This window comes from Capsicum annuum, chromosome 8 (genome assembly GCF_002878395.1).
Source record: "Capsicum annuum cultivar UCD-10X-F1 chromosome 8, UCD10Xv1.1, whole genome shotgun sequence".
NCBI classification, from domain to species: domain Eukaryota; kingdom Viridiplantae; phylum Streptophyta; class Magnoliopsida; order Solanales; family Solanaceae; genus Capsicum; species Capsicum annuum.
Window position 1 is genome coordinate 8,154,029 of NC_061118.1, and position 22,889 is coordinate 8,176,917.

Consider the following 22,889-nt stretch of genomic DNA (forward strand, 5'->3'; position numbering starts at 1 on the left):
CAGACCGCTTCCTTGTGTCCACCCTAGTGGGTGACTTTTATTATGGCAAGAAGGGTCTATAGAGGTCGTGTGATGTTGATCTATGGTAGAGAGACCTTGGTGGATCTGATAGAGTTGGACATATTAGACTTTGATGTGATTTTGGGAATGGATTGGTTGTATTCGTGTTATGCACCTCTTGATTATCGGACCCAAATGGTCAGTTTCTATTTCCCAAATGAGCTGGTGATTGAATGGGAAGGTAGTTCATTCCCTAGTACCCAAGGGAAGGTTCATTCCATATCTAAGAGCCCAAAAATTAGTTTCTAAAGGGTACCTATATCACTTAGTGCATGTTAAGGATTCTAGATCTGAAGATCCTTTCTTACAAACTACCACTATCATCTGTGAATTTCCAAAGGTGTTCCCTAATGATCTTTCTAGCGTTCCTCCCCATAGGGAAATTGATTTTGGGATTGATCTTCTTCCCGACACTCATCCTATTCTATCCCTCTTTATAGAATGGCTCCATCTGAGTTAAAAAAACTCAAGGAGCAGTTGAAAGATCTTCTTGATAAGGGTTTTATCCACCCTAGGTGTCTCCATGGGGTGCTTATATTCTATTCATGCATAAGAAGAATGGGTCCCTTCAGATGTATATTGATTACCACCAAATAATAAGGCGATCATGAAGATTAAGTATCCTCTTCCGAGGATTGATGATCTGTTCAATCAGCTTTAGGATGCTAAGTTCTTTTGTAAGATTGATCTTCGGTCAGATTTCTATCAATTGAAAATTAGGGATGTGGATATCCCTAAGACTGCTTTTTGAACCTGGTATGGTCATTTTGAGTTTTTAGTGATGTCCTTCGATTTGACTAATGCCCCGACAGTATTTATAGACATTATGACTCTGGTTTTCCATCAGTTCTTATATTTATTCATGATTATCTTTATCGATAATATTGTAGTGTATTCAAAGAGTGAGGCAAATCATACCAATCACCTCCGCCTTGTGTTGCAGACCCTTAAGGAACAGCAGTTGTATGATAAATTTTCTAAGTGTGAGTTCTTGTTAAATACTGTGACTTATCTGGGTCATATTATTTCTAGTGAAGGGATCATAGTGGATCCACAAAAGGTTGCGGTGATTAAGAAGTTTCCTAGACCTACAACTCCAACCGATATTTTGAGCTTCTTGGGTTTAGCTAGATATTACATAAGGTTTGTGGAGAGTTTCTCTTATGTTGCTACCCTATTGACTAAGTTGATCCAGAAAAAGGTAGAATTTTTATGGTCTGATGCTTGTGAGGGTAGTTTTGAGAAGCTGAAGGATAAGTTGACTTTAGCTCTAGTCTTGACTCTTCCTGAGGACATTGATGGTTTTGTTATCTATTGTGATGTATCTCGGGTAGGATTGGATTGTATGTTGATTTAGCATGGAAAAGTGGTTTCTTATGCCTCTAGACAATTGAAAGTACATAAGAAGAATTATCGACCCATGATTTAGAATTGTTAGATGTGGTGTTTGCATTAAAGATCTAGAGACATTATTTGTATTGGGCCCATGTCGATATTTATTATGATCATATGAGTCTGCAATATGTGTTCACTCAGAAGAAGATAAGTCTCAGGCAAAGGAGATAGCTTGAGTTGCTCAAAGACTATTATATGAGTCTTCACTATCATCCAGGTATAGCTAACGTGGTTGTTGATGCTCTTAGCAGGTCGTCCATGGAAAGCTTATCTTATGTGGGCAAAGAGAAGCGAGATTTGGTGAAGGATATTCACCCTTTGGCTAATCTTGGAGTTTGTATTTTGGCCTCTAAAAATGGTGGTGTGATTTTTCAAGAGGTGGTGAAGTCATCTCTTGGTGATGAGGAAAGAGAAGTAGATGTTGGATCCTATCTTAATGCAAATTAAGAATGATGTAGGCAGGCAGAAAGTGATGATTTTTTATATTGGTGGTGATGATATCTTGAGAATCAAGGTAGATTATATATTCCCAATATTGATGGGTTGCAAGGAAGAATTTTGGTCGAAGCCCATGAGTCGTATTACACTATTCATCCTGGTTCGACGAAAATGTATCATAATGTTAAGGAGATTTATTGGTGGAATAATATAAAGAGGGATGTGGCCAATTATGTGGCAAAGTGCATAGAGTGTCAGCAAATGAAAGTAGAGCACTTGAGGCTGGTGGGTTGACTAAAGACATTGAGATACTGATGTAGAAATGGAAAATATTTAATATGGATTTTGTTACTGGTCTTCCAAGGTCCCGCCAATAATTGAATTCGATTTTGGTCATTGTGGATAGGATGACTAGGTCTGCATACTTCTTTCCAATGAGAACTAATTTATCTTTAGAGGATTATGCCAAGTTGTTCATAGAGGAGATCATGATATTGCATGGTACTACAATTTCCATCCAATCTGATTGGGGTACTCAGTTCTCATCTCACTTTTAGAGGTCGTTCCAGTAAGGTTTGGGGACTAAGGTGACCCTTAGACCATTTTCCACCCGCAGATGGATGGGCAAGCGAAAAGGACAATTCAGGCTTTGGAAATTATTCTTTGAGCTTATGTTTTTTATTTTGGGGGTAGTTGGGTTGACCACTTTCCTCTCATAGAATTTTCCTACAACAATAGTTATCATTCTAGCATTGGTATTGCCCCATTTGAGGACTTATATGGTAGGAGGTGTAGGTTTCCCATTAGGTGGTTTGAGGTCGAGCAAAAATAAGTTATTTGTTCCTAATTTGGTTTAACAAGACATGGAGAAGGTGAAGGTGATTCAGGATATATTTAAGGCCACCCAAAGTCTCCAAAAGTCCTATACAGACATGAGGCAAAGGGAGTTGGAGTTCAGTGTTGGTGATTGGGTGTTCTTGAAGGTGTCTCCTATGAAGGGAGTTTTGCGTTTCGGTAAGAAAGGAAAGCTCAATCCCCGTTATGTTGGTTTGTACTTGGTCTTGAACAGGGTTGGTAATGTTGCATACGAATTGAAGTTTCCTTCAAGTTTGACCTCCATTCATCCAGTGTTTTATGTTTTGATATTGTGAAAATGTGTGGGTGATCCTTCGATGATTGTTCTTGTGGAGAAGGTGGGTATTTTAGATTCCTTGTTTTATGAGGAAGTTTCGATCAAGATTTTGGATTGGCAAGTCCGTCGGTTGTGGACCAAGGATTTGGCATCGGTAAAGGTTCTTTCGAGGAACCAAAAGGTCGAGGAAGCTACTTGGGAAGCCGAGAAGGACATAAAGTCCAAGTATCTATTCTTGTTTCCCATTCTAGATAATCGTGCTTGAGGTATGTGTATTCCTTAATATCTTTGTTTTTTGTTTTGTTAAAGGTAAGTATGGTTGTATGTAGAGTCAAACCATACTAATAAATTGCTTTGTCCTGTCATTCGAGGACGAATGATCCTAATTGGGAAGTATGTAACGCCCTAGGTTTTTGGTCCTTGAAAATTTCTGAAAGTTTATCTTCACTGTCTTGACTATGACTCACCTGACGAGTCATAGGGTCTTGGTGAGCAGTTGGACCAAATCGTAACCAAATCAGAAAGTGTGTGGCTGAGTTCTACTCTGAGTACGAGTGGCTCACTATAAGTCATAAGGACTTGTTATGAGTCATTGGTATAAATTGTAGGTGTCCAGTGTATACCCCAAATAGTTGTTGGGTTGACTACGACTAGACCCTACAAGTCATAGGGTCCTATTATGAGTCATATAGGTTGAGTCATACAGTCAATAGATTGTGAGTTCCTTGGAGACTGTCTTGGCTACGACTTGTAGTGATAAGTCGTTATGAGTCTATACGTGTCATATAGATACTCCTAATTACTGACAACTAAATTTTGGTTTTAAATTGAGGGCACTTTGGATAATTTCCTTCTCACCCATTTGAAACCCCATGTTCATAAATCACTTAAGGGTTATTTCTCATACATAACATACTCAAACACTTACAAAGCTCTCTCAAATTCTCAAGCAATGATACTTGGGGTTTCTAAGAAGCAGGCCATCCAATGGCTCAAGGTTTGAATTCTTTTCGTGAAACTTGGTATTTCAGATAAGTTACTCTTCCCTTATTATTAATTTGCTAAAAGCATAAGTTTTAAAGTGTTGTTCATATAGTATTGAGGCTGGATTGAAAACATGGGTTGAGGGTTTTGAATAACTGTTGTTTATGTGATGTTTCGTGTTTGTCCCTGTATGGGTGTAACGCCCCGAAACCTGGTCCTGAGATGTCACACGGTGCTCAAGACTACGAGTAGCCTTAAGCTAACCCCGTCTGCCTGTTACTAATTCTAGATCTCATATAAGGAAACATAGACATCACAGCCATACTAAATGCAAAAAACTGTCTGAAATAATTGATAATGAATCTGAAGTAATGTCTGAAAATCAATACTGTAATTCTGAATAATATCTGGCAGTCTAACAAGCCTTTACTACTAATAACTAAAGAGTCACTGGGACAAACCCCCGGCTAAATCGAACTGTCTGAAGAGAATACTAAATCATATAAACTAATAAGCTACAAAATCTGAATGAATAATTCCCCGAACTATGAGGACTCACCAACTGTCGGATGTAGATGAAGATGCTCGAACTACTCACAATGCTGATACTGAGCACCTGAACATACATTATGAGACAATGTAGCACATAGACATATATGTGGATCAGTACTTTGAGGATGTACTGAGTATATAGGGGTGAAATGCATAAGTAAAACATCATCTCATCATCATCATTTGTAAAAAAAAATGCATGCCAAATGTAAATGACTCACATAAGCTGGAACATCTTAAATACTAAAATCTGAAATCATGAATAGAAAATCATACTTTGTAAATTTAGTGAGCCATAACATTTAGTTCTAAAAGTTGTGCTAATGTTCTATCTATAAATCATACTGTCTAAGTATAGAAAGGACTCACTTCTATAACTAAAATCTGAAAGCTGAAATTTGTAGCTAATATCTTTCTATGAAGAATAATCTGAATAAATTCGTGAGCCTTTACACTTAGTTTTCTAAAAGCTTTTCTATTATTCTTTTCTGAAAGACTTTACTGTTAGGGAAAAATACTATATCTAAAGATTATCTATGAGGGAGATTCTTCTAACCGACATAAACCATGTGAGCTAACAAGGAGTCCAACATATTGTTCCCCTAAGGGAAAACCTCACGATGGGGAGAGGTGTTATGCTCTTGCCAGGGAGTATAACCTACTGCCTATGTGATCGATCACAAACTAAATCTGTCATTCTTACTAAAATGGGAATAATCTGATAATCTGTACCTACGTTGGCTACGTAGTTCTGTGAAAGATAGGGTACGCTAATCCCACACTTTCCGCTCAGTGCTAAATACTACTTTCTTTAAATCTGTATGCTTATTCTGTTAGAAATCCACATTAAAAACTAGCATAAGGGTTTATCAGAAACCAATTATGCATTTATATTATTAAATCTATAAATAAAGCTGATCTAAACTCTGTAATCTATAATAAATCTGGAAAGTGGATTCCATAACTAAATTGAGGATCAAAAGATCAAAGCTTTGCTGAAAGTCTGTAAATAATCTAATCATAGGATGCTTAAAGCATCATCTTTCTTGAAATATCAACATATAAACTTGGGCTTAGTAATCAATGCTTCAAATTCATATCAAAACATCATAATAATCATGTTTGGTAATGAAAATCATTGATAATTCAACTCAAAATCTGAAACAATGCTTGATTGATGATTAGATGAAAAAACTTGAATTATTGATTCCTATTTGAGTTTTTGAAGATGAGTTCTTGATTATCTTGTCTTGGGAATCCTCAATTTTGAGCTTTCTTGGAGAAACAATGGTGGAATTGATTTCTTGGATAAGAAGCTTTTGAGTTCTAGGGTTTTTGTTTGAGAGAAAATTGATGAATAATGAGCATAATAGGCTTAGAATGGGTTTAATCTCATGTTTTAGACAGATTGGGGCTTGGAAATTGACCAAAATACCCCCTTTAAACTTCTAAATGGAACTAGAAAAGAGAACTAAAATACCAATTTAATAGGCCACCACGACGCGCCACTATCACAGTGGCTCACTGGATAAGGGACAATTGGGAACTGGAAACTCTCCGCGATGCGAAGCTATCGCGGTGCCCCTTTGGAATGCCATTTTGACCATTGTTGCAATGCGATGAAATCGCGCAGGCTTATTGGAAATTAACAATTGAAAATTTGGACTTCTCCGCGATGCGCCAATATCACGGAGGTCCACTAAAAAATGACAAGTATGAAATTTTCCTTCACTGCAATGTGGTGACTGCCCAGCTGGCACACTGCTTACTAAAAATGCCCTAACTTCTTCACCGAGTGTCGAATTTGGGAAAATTTAGTATCGCTGGAAAGTTGTTCAATTTCCCACACAATGGAAAGTCTAAATTTCAAAAATTCCTTATGAAATAAAAAGTTATTCATTTTAGAAGCTAATCCTTGACATTTTAGGGACGCAATTAAGCTAGGAAAAGTATGGGGTATTATAATATCTCTCCCTTGGGAATATTCATCCTCGAATATGACTAATTTAAGTAGAAAATACTAAGGAATCTGAGGCTATAATCTATCATGCACAACTGAAATAAACTGAATGATTGAATCTCATCATAATGAACTTCTGAACTAATCTGAGAGTGCATGAATTCGCATAAATATAGCTATATGGCTGAATTTGAAACTGGAAAAGAACTGAATAAAGGAAGACTATTACCTTCAGCTGAATCTGAGCTCGTGAAGAAGAGATGAGGATACTTGGTATGCATGTCTTCTTCTGCTTCCCAAGTAGCACCCACAACAGACTGATTTTGCCACAGAACTTTGACCAGGGGAACTTCTTTGTTCCTTAGTCTATGGATTTGATAATCAAGAATCTCTACTGGGACTTCTTCGTAAGAAAGGCTATTCTGAATATATGTACTTTATAGACGAACTATAACAGTTGAATCGTCCATGTACCTCTTCAACAAGGACACATGGAACACTGGATGAACTGAGGATAAATCTGCAGGTAGCACAAGCTCTTACGCCACCTTCCCAACACAACTCAAAATCCGGGAGGGGCTTACATATCAGGGACTAAGCTTTTCTTTTTTGTCGAATATCTTCACCTCCTTCATGGGTGAAACTTTCAAATACACAAGATCATCTACCGCGAACTCAACATCTCTCCTTCTTACGTCTGCATAAAATTTCTGACGACTTTGGGCTACTTTCAATCTTTCTCTAATCAACCAAACTTTTTCTATGGCTTCCAATACCATGTCAAGCCCAATAAAAGTGGCTTCACCCACTTCGAACTAACCAACAGGTGATCTACATCTCCCCCTATAAAGACCTTCAAACGGAGCCATCTGAATACAAGCATGATAACTGTTATTATAAGCGAACTCAATCAATGGTAAATGGCCATCCCAACAACTTTGAAATCAAGAGCACACGCCCTTAACATATCCTCTAGTGCCTGAATGGTCCTTTCTACCTGACCATATATATGTGGATGAAAAGCAGAACTAAGGTGAACTTGGGTACCAAGACCCTTCTGAAAGGCTTTCCAAAATTGAGAGGTAAACTGATTAACCCTATCTAAGATGATGGACCAAAAAAAACCATGCAACCTGACTAACTCTCTGTTATACAACTTAGCATAATCTTCAGCTGTGTAAGACCTGTGAACTAGCAAGAAATGAGCTGACTTAGTTAATCTGTCTACTATCACCCAAATCAAATCATGTTGATGACACAAATGGGTAAACCAGACACAAAATCTATATTCACCTCTTTCCACTTCCAAGTGGGGATACCAAACTCTTGCAACGTACCACCAGGTCTTTGGTGCTCTACCTAAACCTGTTGACAAGTTGCACACTTTGCTGAAAACTCGGCTATATCTCTCTTCATACCACTTCACCAATAGATTTCCCATAAGTTGCGGTACATCTTGGTAGCACCTGGATGAATGGAATAACGTGCACCATGCACTTTCACCATAATCTGATACCTCAAATCACCGACACATGGCACACACAATCTACTCTATTATCTCAACACACCATCTATCCCTTGGGAGAAAACCTCTACCTTTTGGTCTTTAATCGACTCCTTAAGTTTGACCAAACAAGAATCCTTATCTTGCTTCTCTTTCAATTCCTAAACTAGAGAAGATTCGGAACTACTTTAAACCTAAACATTCCCTTTAGCTAAATCAATCAATCTCACACCCAATCTAGGTAACCTATGAACTTTTCAAACTAACTCCTTCTTATCATTCTCCGCATGAGCAACACTGCCCGTGGACAATCTACTAAGGGCGTCTGCTACCACATTAGCCTTGCCCGGATGATACAACGCACTTATATCATAGTCCTTCAATAACTCTAACCATCTATTCTAATGAAGATTCAACTCTCTCTGAGTAAACACGTACTGCAAACTTTTGTGATTCGTGAACCCATTAACATGCACCCCATACAAGTAATGTCTCCAGATTTTCAAACCAAACACAATAGCAGCTAATTTAAGATCATAGGAAGGGTAGTTATTTTCATGAGGCTTAAGATGTCTAGAGGAATAGGCTATTACCTTACCTCTCTTCAACAAAACATAACCCAAATCAGCTCTGGAGGCATCACAATATACCACAAAACCATTTGTACCATCAGGTAATGCTAAAATTGGGGCTGAAGTAAGTCTAGTCTTCAACTCCTAAAAACTTTTCTCGCAGGAATCAGAACACTGAAACTTAACTTTCTTTTGGGTCAATCTAGACATAGGAGACGCAATAGATGAGAAACCTTAAACAAAACATCTGTAATAACCACCTAGACCAAAGAAACTCCTAATGTCTGATAGAGAGATAGGTCTAGGACAACTTTTTATGGCTTTTGTCTTTTGGGGATCAACTCTAATACCCTTACTGGAAACAATATGACCAAGGAAAGCTACTGATCTTAGCCAAAATTCACACTTGCTAAATTTGGCAAATAACTGATGGTCTCTAAAAGTCTGTAACACAATTCTAAGATGGTATGCATAATAATCCTCACTATGAGAGTAGATAACAATATCATCAATAAAGAATATGACAAACATGTCCAAATACTATTTTAACACTCTGTTCATCAAGTCCATAAAGGTTGCTGGGGCATTTCTTAGCCCGAAGGACATGGCTAGAAACTCAAAATGACCATAATGGATTTTGAAAGCTGTCTTTGGAATATCATATTCCCTAACTCTAAGCTGATAATAGTCGTATCTAAGGTCTATCTTTGAGAAATAACTTGTACCTTGGAGTTGATCAAATAGGTCATCAATTCGTATAAGTGGATATTTGTTTTTTACTGTAACTTTATTCAACTGATAATAGTCAATGCACATACGCAAAGAACCATCTTTCTATCACATGAATAGGATGGGAGCGCCCCATGGAGAAACCTTATGAAGCCTTTATCTAAAAGATCTTTGAGTTACTCTTTAAACTCATTGAGCTCGGCGGGAGCCATATGATATGAAGGTATTGAGATGGGCTAAGTATCTGAAAGAAGGTCAATATCAAATTCTATTTCCCTATCAGGAGGTACCCCTAGCAAATATTCAGGAAAGACATCAGGAAACTCATTGACTACACTAACTGACTGAACTGTCGAAGTCTCAGACTTAGTGTATTTGACTCAAACTAGATGATAGATACACCCTTTGTAGATCAACTTTCTAGCTTTAAGATAAGATATGAAATGTCTTTTGGGAGACACTAAATTACCTCTCCACTCAAAGACTAGCTCATTTGGAAACTGGAACTTCACCACTCGGGTGCGATAATCTATGGAGGCATAATAAGAATAGAGCTAATCCATTCTAAGAATAAGATCAAAGTCAATCATATCTAGCTCTATTAAGTCTGCTAACATAATTTTATGAAGCACAATGATAAGAAACTTTTTATAGATCTGTTTGGAAATAACTGACTCACCCACTAGGGTAGAAACCAAGAAAGGCTCAATGATCTTTTCAGGATGTATTTCAAAATTTATTGAAACTAATGGGGTAACATAAGAAAACCTCGAACTTAGGTCTATTAGCACATAAATATCATGATGAAAGACAAGAAGCATACAAGTAATAACATCTGGTGAATCCTCCTGCTCTTGATGGGATGGTAATGTATAAAACTAATTCTAGCACTGACCGTTACCGGTACTAGATGATGCGCCCTGAGGAGGGACTGGGCGACCTAAAGGAGTTGGTGCACTAGTAGCCTGAGTCTGAGTACGACCATCTGTGTTTTCCTACTTAATATGCAGACAATCTCTAATCCCATGACCCAACTTACTACAACCAAAACAACCTTTCTGTCCAGCTAAACACTAACCAAGATGACTTTTACCACACCTAGCACATGAAGGATAACTGGGCCTACCACTCATACTTTTTGGGATCTGGACATAGAAGACCTACCCCACTGCTCCTACCTACCTCTGGGAGTAGGAGCATTAGCTGAAGATGGTGATCCTACCCCACTACCCTATTCTAGCCCTCTTATTTCCTCTCTCTTTTTCCTTCAACTTCTCTGCTTTAATCAATTAAGCATGAATCTTCAATATAGCAAGTTCCATGTCTCCAATAAGAATGGAAGTCCTACACTCTTTGACTACCAAACCAGATACTCTAGTAACAAACTTACTCATACTTGCTCTAGGATCAGCCATCATATTAGGGGCATGCTTAGATAACTGATTGAACTTAAGGTAGTACTCCTTCACTGTCATTGAGTCCTGTCTCAAATTCACAAACTTCTCTATCTTATCTTCTCTTATCTTACATGGGAATAACTTGTCTAGAAAAAAATCTTGAATCACCTGCCAACTCATAGGAGAAGCATTCTCACCTCTACCATTCTCCACATCACTACCCAATCATACGCTACATCCTACAATCTATAGAATGCTAACTCTACACTCTCTTTTTTAGAAACATGTATAATCTGGGTGATCATCTTTACCTCATCTAAATAAAGTTGTGGGTCCTCACCTGCTTTTGACACAAATAACTCTGGCGCATTCATTCTCATAAAATCTCTAATTCTAGCTGTATCTAAATCCCCATTCTATTGAAGTGGGATGGAGCCTGATGGTTTCCCTGAACATTAGCTGTTACATCTTAGGCCAACTCCTGAAAGATAGCCCTAAACTCAGCAAAGAATACATTCTCATTCAGAGGATCAGCAGGCTGCGGTGGATGGTTATTATTTCTATGAGCATTAGCTCAACGAGGAGGCATATTAAATAGTCATGTAAGAGCATAATTTAAAAGCAGATATAATGTAAGCACGATAGATCATGAAAGAAAGAGATGATTTCCTAAGAACCTCCCATAGCCTCTTGCTAAAAAATATGGAACGCTTTACACCCATGATCAAAACTCTACGTAACGTGGCTTGTCTGACTACCTAGGACTCTTATAAATCTTAGGTTCTGATACTAAGTTTGTAATTCCCTAAAACCTACTCTCAAGACGTCACACGATGCTCAAGACTACGAGCAGACTTAAACTAACCCCATCGCCTATTACTAATTTTGGATCTCATAATAAAGGAAACATAGACATCACAGCCATACTAAATGTGGAAAACTGTCTGAAATAACTGATAATGAATCTGAAGTAATGTCTGAAAATCAATACTGTAAGTCTGAATAATATCTAGCAATCTGACAAGCCTCTACTACTAATAAATAGAGAGTCGCTAGGACAAACCCCCAGCTAACTCGAACTGTTCGAAAAGAATACTAAATCATATTAACTAATAAGCTGCAAAATCTGAATAAATAAGTACCCAAACTATGAGGACTCACAAATTGTCAGATGTAGATAGAGATGCTCGAACTACTCACACTGCTGATACTGAGCACCTGAACCTAAATTATGAGACAATGTAGAACATAAACATATATATGGATTAGTACTTTGAGGATGTACTGAGTATATAGGGGTAAAATACATAAGTAAAACATCATCTCATCATCATTATTTGTAGAACAATGCATGATAAATGTAAAAGACTCACATAAGCTGGAATATCTGAAATACTAAAATCTGAAATCATGAATAGCAAATCATACTTTGTAAATCTAGTGAGACATAACATTTAGTTCTAAAAGTTGTGCTAATGTTCTGTTTGTAAATTATACTATCTAAGTGTAGAAAGGACTTACTTCTATAACTGAAATCTGAAATATAAAATCTATAGCTAATATACTTTTGTAAAGCATAATCTAAATAAATTCGTAAGCCTTTACACTTTGTTTTCTAAAAGCTTTTGTATTATTCTTTTCTGAAAGCCTTTACTATTAGGGAAAAATACTTTATCTAAAGCATATATATAAGGGAGGTTCTTCTTACAAACATAAACCATGTGAGCTAACAAGAAGTCCAACGTCGTATTTCCCTAAGGGAAAAAACTCACGATGAGGAGTGGTGTTATACCCTTGACAGGGAGTATAACCTACTGTCCATGTGATTGATCACTAGCTAAATCTGTCATCCATATTAAAATGGGAATAATCTGATAATCTGTACCTACGTTGGCTACGTAATTCTATGTTAGATAAGGCACGGTAATCCTATACTTCCCACTCGGTGCTAAATACTACTCCCTTTAAATTAGTATACTCATTTTGTTGGAAATCCACTTTAAGAACTAGCATAAGGGTTTATCATAAAACAATTATGCATTTATCTGATTAAATTTGTAAATAAAGCTGATCTAAACTCTGTAATCTATAATAAATCTGTAAAGTGGATTCCATAACTAAACTGAGGATCAAAAGATCAAAGATTTGCTGAAAGTCTGTAAATAATATGATCATAGGATGCTTAAAGCATCATCTTTCTTGAAATATCAACATATAAACTTAGGCTTAATAACCCATGCTTCAAATTTATATCAAAACATCATAATAATCATGCTTGGTAATGAAAACAATGATAATTCAACTCAAAATCTCAAATATACTATAATAGGCATGAAAATATGAAATTAAACACGAAATTCATCTTCATAAACACTTGAAATCTCATAATCTTGCAAATAACAACATTAGGTATGAACCCTAGTATAAAACTCATGGATATTCATATAAAACCATGTAAATTTACAGTTAAAAACTAGCTTTGGACACAAGAATGAAAGAGGATCCTTGTTCATAAACCCCACATACCTTGATTTATGATTAGATGAAGAAACTTAAATTATTAATTCCTATTTGAGTTCTTGATTATCTTATCTTGGGAATCCTCAATTTTGAGCTTTCTTGGAGAAACAATGGTGGAATTGATTTCTTGGAGAAGAAACTTTTGAGATCTAGGGTTTTTATTTGAGAGAAAATTGATGAATAATGAGCATAATAGGCTTAGAATGGGTTTAATCGCATCTTTTGGACAGATTGAGGCTTGGGAATTGATCAAAATACGCCTTTTAAACTTCTAAACGGAACTGAAAAAGAGAACCAAAATCCTGAGTTAATAGGCCACCATGATGTGACACTATCATGGTGGCTAACTGGATAAGGGACAATTGGGAACTTTAAACTCTCCACGATGCGGAGCTATCGCGGTGCCCCTTTGAAATGCCATTTTGACCATCATCGCGATACGGCGAAATCGCATAGGTTTATTAAAAATTGACAATTGAAAAATTGGACTTCTCTACAACATGCCAATATCGCAGAGGTCCACTGGAAAATGAAGATTATGAAATTTTCCATCACCGCAACGTGGTGACTACCCAGTTGGCAAACTACTTACTAAAAATGCCATAACTTCTTCATCAAGTGTCGGATTTAGGCCAATTTGGTCTTGATGGAAAGGTTATTCAATTTCCCACATAATGGAAAGTCTAACTCTAGAAAATTCTATATGAAATAAAAAGGTATTCATTTTAGAATCTAATCCTTAATATTCTAGGGATGAAATTAAACTAGAAAAAGTATGGGGTATTATAATATCTCCCCCTTTGGGAACATTCGTTCTCAAATGTGGCTAATTAAATCTAAAAATACTGAGGAATTTAAGGCTATAAGCTATCATGCTCAACTGAAATAAACTGAATGACTTAATCTCATCCTAATGAGCTACTGAACTGATCTGAGAGTGCATGAATTTGCCTAAAAATAGCTATATGGTTGAATCTGAAATTGGAAATGAACTGAATGAAGGAAGACTATTACCTTCGGCTAAATATAAGTTTGTGGAGAAGAGATAAGGATACTTTGTACGCATGTCTGCTTCTGCTTCCCAAGTAGCACCCTCAACGGACTTATTTAGCCACAGAACTTTGACTAGGGGAACTTTTTTGTTCCTTACTCTATGAATTTGATGATCAAGACTCACTACTAGAACTTCTTCATAAGAAAGGTTATTTTGAATATCTGTACTTTCTAGAGGAACTATAACAACTGAGTCGTCCATGCACTTCTTCAACAAGGACACATGGAACACTGGATATTGAGGATAAATTTATGGGTATCTCAAGATCAAATGCCACCTTCCCAACACCACTCAAAATTTGCAAGGGGCATACAAAATGGGGACTAAGCTTCCCCTTTTTGCCAAATCTATTCACCCCCCTTAATGGGTGAAACTTTCAAATACACATGATCATCTACCGTAAACTCAAGATCTCTCTTTCTTAAATATGTATAAGATTTCTAACGACTATGGGCCACTTTCAATCTTTCTCTAATCAACCAAACTTTTTCTATGGCTTAAAACACCATGTCTGGCCCAATCAAAGTGGCTTCACCCACTTCGAACCATCCAACCGGCGATCTATATCTCCGCCCATAAAGAGCCTCAAACAGCATCATCTGAATACTAGCATGATAACTGTTATTATAAGCAAACTCAATCAATGGAAAATGGTCATCCCAACTACCTTTGAAATCAAGAACACACGCCTTAACATATCCTTATGTTTTTGAATGGTCCTTTCTGCCTGACCATCTGTCTGTGGATGGAAAGCTAAACTAAGGAGAACTTGGGTACCAAAACCCTTTTGAAAAGCTTTCAAAAATTGAGAGGTAAATTGAGTACCCCTATCTAAGATGATGGACAAAGAAATACTATACAATCTGACTAACTCTCTGATATAAAACTTATCATAATCTTTAACTGTGTAAGATGTGTAAACTGGCAAGATATGCACTGACTTAGTTAATCTGTCTACTACCACCCAAATCGAATCGTGTTGACGACGCCTATAGGGTAAACCAGTCACAAAATCTATATTCACCTCTTCCCACTTCCAATTGGGGATACCAAACTCTTACAACATACCACTAGTTCTTTGGTGCTCTACCTTAACCAATTGACAAGTTGCATACTTTGCTAAAAACTCTGCTACATCTCTCTCCATACCACTCCACCAATAGATTTCTCGTAAGTCACGGTACATCTTGGTATCACCTGGATAAATGGAATAAGCCCACCATGCACTTCCGTCATAATCCGCTGACTTGAATCATCTATACATGGCACACATAATCTGCTCTATTATCTCAACACACCATCTCCCCCTTGGGAGAAAACCTCTACTTTTTGGTCGTTAATCGACTCCTTCAGTTTGACCAAACAAGATCCTTATCTTGCTTCTCTTTTACTTTTGAAACCAGAGAAGATTTGAAACTACACTAAACCCAAATAGTTCCTTCAGGTGAATCAACCAATCTCACAACCCAATCTAGCTAACTAATGAACTTCTCAAACTATATCCTTCTTATCATTCTCCACATGAGCAACACTGCCCATGGATAATCTACTAAGGGCGTCTTCCACCACATTGGCCTTGCTCAGATGATATAACACACTCATACCATAATCTTTCAATAACTCTAACTATATCCTCTAAGGATGATTCAACTCTCTCTAAGTAAACACATACTTCAAACTTTTATGATCTGTGAACACATCAACATGCACCCCATACAAGTAATGTCTCCAGATTTTCAAAGCAAACACAACAGCAGCTAATTCAAGATCATTGGTAGGGTAGTTATTTTTATGAGTCTTAAGCTGTCTAGAGACATAGGAATTAACCTTACCTTTCTGCATCAAAACATAACTAAACCAACTCTGGAGGCATCACAATAAACCACAAAACCATCTGTACCATCAGGTAATGCTAAACCTGAGGCTGAAGTGGGTCGAGTCTTCAACTCCTGAAAACACTTCTTGCAGGAATCTGACCACTGAAACTTAACTTTTTGGGGTCAATTTAGACCTAGGATACGCAATAGATGTGAAACCTTTAATAAAACATTTGCAATAAGTAGCTAGACCCAAGAAACTCTGAATGTCTGATGAAGAGATTGGTCTAGGCCAATTTCTTATGGCTTCTATCTTTTGGGAATCAAATTTAATACCCTTACTGGAAACAATATGACCAAGAAAAGCTACTGATCTTAGCCAAAATTCACATTTGCTGAATTTGCCAAACAACTGGTGGTCTTTAAGAGTCTATAACATAATTCTAAGATGATCTATATGATCATCCTTACTATGAGAGTAGACAAGAATATCATCGATAAAGACTATGAAAAACATATCTAAATACTATTTGAACACTCTGTTCATCAAGTCTATGAAGGCTACTTGGGCATTTGTTAGCCCGAAGGACATGACTAGAAACTAAAAATGACCATAATGGGTTCTGAAAGTTGTCTTTGGAATATCGCATTCCCTTACTCTAAGATGATAATAGCTGGATCTGAGGTCTATCTATGAGAAATAACTTTCATCTTTGAGTTGATCAAATAGGTCATCAATTCTAGGAAGAGGATATTTGTTTTTGACTATAACTTTATTCAACTAACTCTAGTCAATGCACATACGCAAAGAACCATCTTTCTTTCACAGGAATAGGACGGGAGCTCCCCATGGAGAAATATTAGCCTTATGAAGCCTTTATCTAAAAGATATTTGAGTTACTCTTTTAACTCTTTGATCTCGGAGGGATCCATATGATATGGAGGTATTGAGATGGGCTGAGTATCTGGAAAAAGGTCAATACCGAATTCTATTTCCCTATCGGGAGGTATCCCTAGCAAATCTTTGGGAAAGACATCAGGAAACTCATTGACTACACTAACTTACTAATTTTTCGGAGTCTCAGACTTTGTGTCTTTGAATTGAACTAGATGATAGATACAATCCTTGGAGATCAACTTTTTGGCTTTAAGATAAGATATGAAATGGCTTTTGGGGGACACTAAATTACCTCTCCAGTCAAATAGAAATTAGAACTTCACCACTCGGGTGCGACAATCTATGGAGGCATAATAAGAATGGAGTCAATCCATACCAAGAATAAGATCAAAGTCAACCATATCTAACTTTATTATGTCTACTAACTTGATTTTATGAAGGACAATGATAGAATACTTTCTATAGATCTATTTGGTAATAACTGACTCACCCACTGAGGTATAAACTAAGAAAGACTTAGGAATCTTTACAGGAAATATTTCAAAATTTACTATAACTAATGAGGTCACATAAGAGAAACTCGACCCTCTAATAGCATATAAACATCAAGATGAAAAACATGAAGCATACCAGTAATAGCATTAGGTGAATCCTCCTGCTCCTCATGGGATGGCAAAGCATAAAATTAATTCTGGCATTAACCACTACTGGTACTGGATAATATGCCCTGAGAAGGAAGTAGGAGACGTAAAGGAGTTGGTGCACTAGTAGCCTGAGCATAAAACCAATTTTGTTTCCCTGCTTAGTATCCAGACAATCTCTAATCCCATGCAGAAACTTATCACAACCAAAATAACCTTTCTATCCAACTAAAAACTTATCAAGATGACTTTTACCATACCTAGAACATGGAGGATAACTAGGCCTACCACTCATACTATTCTGGGATCTGGACATAGAAGACTTACCCCACTGCTTCTACCTACCTCTGGGAGAGGGAGCACTAGCTAAAGATGGTTTTGGCATTGATGAACAATTCTGAATCTGTAAATGATTTCCACCTTGAGACCTAGCCTAGCCATACTCAAACTGCCCTGTTCTAGCCCTCTTGTTTTTTCTCTCTTTCCTTCAACTTCTCGATTTCAATCTGCTGAGCATTAATCAATAATCAATAAAGATCCATGTCTCCAATAAGTATGGCAGTCCTACACACCAAACTACCAAATTAGATACTCCAGTAACAAACTTACTCATACTTGCTCTAGGAGCAGGGGCATACTTAGAGAACTGATTGAACTTAAGGCAGTACTTATTCACTGTCATTGAGCCCTACCTCAAATTCACAAACTCCTCTATATTAAGTTCCCTCATCTCATGTGGGAAGAACCTTTCTCACGTAGGTAAATCCCCAGCTAACTCAAATTATTAGAGGACAATACTAAATCATATAAACTAATAAGCGGCAAAATTTGAATGAATAAGTCCCCAAACTATGAGAACTCACCAACTGTCGGATGTAGATGAAGATGCTCGAACTACCCATGCTGCTGATATTGAGCACCTAAACCTACATTATGAGATAATGTAGCACATAGACATATATGCGGCTCAGTACTTTGAGGATGTACTGAGTATATAGGGGTGAAATCCATAAGTAAAACATTATCTCATCATCATCATTTGTAGAACAATGCATGCTAAATGTAAATGACTCACATAAGTTGGAATATCTAAAATACTGTAATCTGAAATCATGAATAGCAAATCATACTTTGTAAATCTAGTGAGTCATAACATTTAGTTCTAAAAGTTGTGCTAATGTTTTGTCTATAAATTATATTGTCTAAATGTAGAAAGAGCTCACTTATGTAACTAAAATTTGAAAGATAAAATCTGTAGCTAATATCTTTCTGTAAAGCATAATCTGAATAAATTTGTGAGCCTTTTACACTTAGTTTTCTAAAAGCTTTTCTGTTATTCTTTTTAGAAAAGCATTTACTATTAGGAAAAAATAACGTAAACTATATAAGCTAACATAGAGTCCAACATCTTGTTCCCCTAAGGGGAAAACTCACAATGAGAAGAGGTGCAATACTCTTTCTAGAGAGTATAACCTACTGTCCATATGATCGATCACAAGCTAAATCTGTCATCCATATTAGAATGGGAATAATTTGATAATCTGTAATTATGTTGGCTACATAATTCTGTGGAAGATAGGGCATGCTAATCCCACACTTCTCGCTTAGTGCTAAATACTACTCCCTTTAAATCTGTATTCTTATTTTGTTAGAAATCTACTTTAAAAACTAGCATAAGGGTTTATCTAAAATCAATTATGCATTTATCTGATTAAATCTATAAATAAAGCTGATCTGAACTCTGCAATTTGTAATAAATCTATAAAGTGGATTCCATAACTAAACTGAGGATCAAAAGATCAAAGCTTTGCTGAAAGTCTGATCATAGGATGCTTAAAGCATCATCTTTCTTGAAATATCAATATACAAATTTGGGCTTAGTAACCCATGCTTCAAATTTATATCAAACGTCATAATAATCATGTTTGGTAATGAAAATAATGATAATTCAACTCAAAATCTGAAATTTACTACAACGAGCATGAAAATATGAGATTAAATATGAAATTCATCTTCATAAACACTTGAAATCTCATAATCTTACAAATAACAACATTGGGTATAAACCTTAATATAAAAATCATGTATATTCATATAAAACCATATAAATTTGTTGTTAAAAGCTAGTTTTGGGCACAAGGATGAAAGAGGATCTTTGTTCATAAACCCCATATACCTTGATTGATGATTAGATGAAGAAACTTGAATTATTGATTCCTATTTGAGTTCTTCATTATCTTGTCATGGGAATCCTCAATTTTGAGCTTTCTTGGAGAAACAATAGTGGAATTAATTTCTTGGACAAGAAGATTTCGAGTTCTAGGGTTTTTGTTTGAGAGAAAATTGATGAATAATGTGCATAATAGTCTTAGAATGGGTTTAATATCTTGTTTTGGATGGATTGGGGCTTGGGAATTGACCAAAATACCCTTTTTAAACTTCTAAATAAAACTAAAAAAGAGAACTAAAATCCTTATTTAATAGGCCACCGCGACGTGCCACTATCATGATAGCTCACTAGATAAGGGATAATTGGGAACTGGAAACTCTTTGTGATACAGAACTACCGTGGTGCCCTTTTGGAATGCCATTTTGACCATCATCGCGATGCGGTGAAATCGCGTGGGCTTACTAGAAACTGACAATTGGAAAATTAGACTTCTCTGCAATGCGTTAATATTGTGGAGGTTCACTGGAAAATGACAATTATGAAATTGTCCTTCACCGCGGTGCGGTGACTGCCCAGTTGGCATACTGCTTACTAAAAATGCCCTAACTTCTTTGCTGAGTATTGGATTTGCATGAATTTTATATTGATGGAAAGCTTATTCAATTTTCCACACAATGGAATGTCTAAATCTGGAAAATTACATATGAAATAAAAAGTTTTTCATCTTAAAAGCTAATCCTTGGCATTCTAGGGATGAAATTAAGTTAGGAAAAGTACGGGGTATTATAATAGGTTATGTTTATATGGTGGTTTTAAAAATTAAATTGATGTATATGAGTGGTTAATGAACTAGGGATTGTGATTTCCCAAACTTGTGACTTTTGAAGTGATTATGACCCCAACCCCATATTGTGAAATTGGTTTTGAATATGAAAAGTATGCATATTGAACTACTCATGAACTATTGCATAATGTAAAAAGTCAATGAAGCATAATAATTTTTCAATTGAACTTTAAGGGATTGTGTTATTCTCCAAGCTAATGTATATTTGAACCAATGGGGTTGCGAATTTCCTCTAAGTGATGACAATTAGTTTGGCATGTTGATGTTATCTTGCAAGTGTATTTGATATGACGATACCAACAATGTATTCCTAAATGTATATCATGGTTCAATAAATGATAACGTATGTGCTAATTTTTTTAATTGGGCTTTAGTGAGGGTTGTGTAGCTGAGTCATGAAAGTGAAAGTCTTGAAGGACCAATACTGAAAACTGTGATTATCGGCATGGGGGCCTATATGATCGGGTGGGTCGAGTCCCTCTTATTATTATCATATGACTAGAAGGTTCGACTCCCCTATATTATACTATATGATTTGATGCTTGTGTAACCTTGATATGCCAGAAGGTTTGAGTCCCCCATAGTGCATATGCTACACATACTGGGGGCCTACCAGCTGGGGAAGAGTTGGGCCCATATAGCCCATGGGTGCCTTCTTATGTAATGAAGGTTGAGCTAGACATTCCAGGCCAAAGTCTTAAAGGGCATTTTAAGCCTTGTTTTCTATCCCAGCATATTACAGATATATATATATATATATATTTGATTATGTACATTGATTTTGAATGATTTTGAACTGATGACCATATCATTATGTTATCATTAACCACCTATTACATACTAGTGTTCACCCCCACTAACTGTTTCTAAATATTATATCCCCATGGGATACAAGCATAGAAGATATATCTACTTTTTCTATACAGAGTTAGGTGGATCGGGTCGGTTCATCGTTTCATTGTGATGAAGTGGTGAGCTTTCATTCTTCCAAAGACTTAGACACTTCATCCTTTTATTATCATAGACTAGAATTAAGATTTTTTATTATCATTAACATTATCATTTTCATTGTCATTTGTTAGAGTCAGGGATATGTCCCGACCAAGACAGGTTTTGGTTCTTGTGTTAGAAGGCTTTGTTTGATTATTATGCACTTGGGTGATGTTGGTCGATTGTTTTGGCTGGTCAATGGTTATTCGGTTATAGACATACCCTTTATTATTTAAAATTATCTTGTTATATGTTCAAAATTGCTTCGATGTTGGGGATATTATGTTGTTTGGTTAGGTGCGCAAGGGTGATCTTAGGTCCTTAGTGGACTTAAGATACCCATCACAGCCAGGCCTTGGTTCGAGTTGTGACATATATGATAGGTGTAGTGAAGTATGTGCAGAGTACACAAAGACATTTTACTTAGGTTATGTTCTTCAATCTATTCATTCGTTTTCCAAAATTTTTCCTTATATGTTCTACTTTGGACTATATATATGCCTGTTAATGTAACTAATAAAGACAAAGTTTGATCTTTGTTTGGTTATTTAGGAACTATATTAATGACTCTAGAGAGAAAAAATGCTATCTGGAAAATATATGGCGAGGATTTTAGCCATTTAGTATTAGATACACACCCAAACATATATGATAAATCGAAGAAAAAGAAAAAAAAACTAATATTTGAGTTTGAGGGTCACCTGTAATAGGTAAAATCTGAGTTTCACTAACTTGAAGTTAAAAAATTTCTTATTATGTTTTGTTTACACATTATGGTATAGGAGAACAGATGAATTTGTTGATGGTCTGAATGCATCACACATAACTCTAGAAGATGTTGTCAGTGAACGGCTACTTGACATGCTTAATGTTGCTTTGTCTGATATAGTTTCCAAATTTCCAATTGATATTTAGGCCAATCTTCCAATTCTATGATTTTTATCTTTGTTTTATTCAGAGTCTATGTCACTTTAGCTGAATGTTCTCCACATACATTACTCGTATTCTTTCATATCTTTAGTTGGATCTATTTATCTCATCCTAGATTCTACATGTACTCCATTTTCTATTTCATAGTTTTTTGAACACTTCTTTTTTCACCTTTTTGTATTGTTTTGTATGTGAATCATAAGTTTCTTAATGTATTTACTACACTTTTTGGCTTTTTTCTTTAGAATAGATACATTATTCATTCACATAATTTGATTTGTTTTCTTTAATAACGTAAATTG

The 22,889-nt window shown here is 36.2% G+C and overlaps 1 pseudogene; it reads left to right on the forward strand.

The window, feature by feature from the left end:
• The window catches only part of LOC107879141, a 79,766-nt pseudogene that overhangs the window by 56,613 nt on the left and 264 nt on the right, over nt 1-22,889 (forward strand).